The sequence below is a fragment of the Octodon degus genome, unplaced genomic scaffold (genome assembly GCF_000260255.1).
Source record: "Octodon degus isolate 3935 unplaced genomic scaffold, OctDeg1.0 scaffold00120, whole genome shotgun sequence".
In the NCBI taxonomy this organism is placed as follows: domain Eukaryota; kingdom Metazoa; phylum Chordata; class Mammalia; order Rodentia; family Octodontidae; genus Octodon; species Octodon degus.
The window spans coordinates 1,727,212-1,728,321 of record NW_004524696.1 but is presented as its reverse complement, the minus strand read 5'-3'; the positions used below and the strand labels follow the sequence as shown (position 1 = coordinate 1,728,321).

General features: G+C 39.8%; 1 protein-coding gene across 1 annotated transcript in view; it reads right to left on the bottom strand.

Moving 5' to 3' along the window:
- The window catches only part of CUNH18orf63 (chromosome unknown C18orf63 homolog), a 73,420-nt gene that overhangs the window by 28,344 nt on the left and 43,966 nt on the right, over positions 1–1,110 (bottom strand). The window lies entirely within an intron of this gene.

Genomic DNA, 1,110 nt, shown 5'->3' with positions numbered 1-1,110 from the left:
CTGACCAAAAATGCCAAGGAGAAACTAGATGACAGGTATGTGAATTTTCATTACACCAATATTTTAAAAATACTTTTGAAATTTTCTTTATATTAAAAAATAGCTTAGCTGAGATCCAGTCCTAGCCTAGGGCCAGAGAGTGTGTGGGAGAGCTTCCGGCTACCCTGCACCTGCGGGAGCTACCATCCCAACCCAGGCGCAGAGTGGGTGAGACCCTCTTCCACCCGCTTGGGATAAACACACCACTCCACAGCACTTCCCCCACCCTGCCTACCGAGTAGCAATTTTTGCCACATTCTTGGAACGCATCTGAAGTAAAGAATCAACTACAGAAACACAGGGAGGGAATCCAATCTGAAAAAAACACTGCAGTAAAAGAATTTATAACTGCTTCTAAAGAAGACATAGATAAAAAATAGAGGAGATTAGAAAAATGATGGATTCCTTGAATAAGCAATACAGGAAAGAAATAGATCACATGAAGCAGAGTCAAAGACATAGAGGAATTTAAAATCTCAATCACAAGCTTGCAAAACCATTTAAGTGAAAGTGAACACAGAGTTTCAGACCTTGAAGACACTGGTGCAGCTAGTGAAAAGGTAGTAAGAAAGGCTCTCTTAATAACAACAGGGATGCAGGAAAAAATAATCCATCACCTGCAAGATGATGCAAAGATGAACAATGTGAGACTAATAGGCATCAACGAGAAAGGAGAGTCAACACAAAGGACATTAAAAAAATATGGGCAGAAGTAATAGCAGAAAACTTCCCAAATACGAGGAAACAATCTGACATCCAGGTACCCAAAGCATACAGAATGCCAAGTAACCTCAATCCCATGAAAAACACACTGAGACATATAATAGTCAAGATCCCAGAAATTCATCATACGAATAATATACTGAAAGCCACTAGAGAAAAGAAGCAGATCACATTCAAAGGAAAACCCATCACAATTACGGATGACTTCTCTTCACAAACCATGAAGGCAAGACGAGCATGGAGTAGAGTACTTCAAGTCCTCTATGAAAAGAAATTCCAGCCCAGACTAATATACCCTGCAAAACTCTCTTTCAAGTTTGATGGAGAAGTGAAATACTTCCATGACAA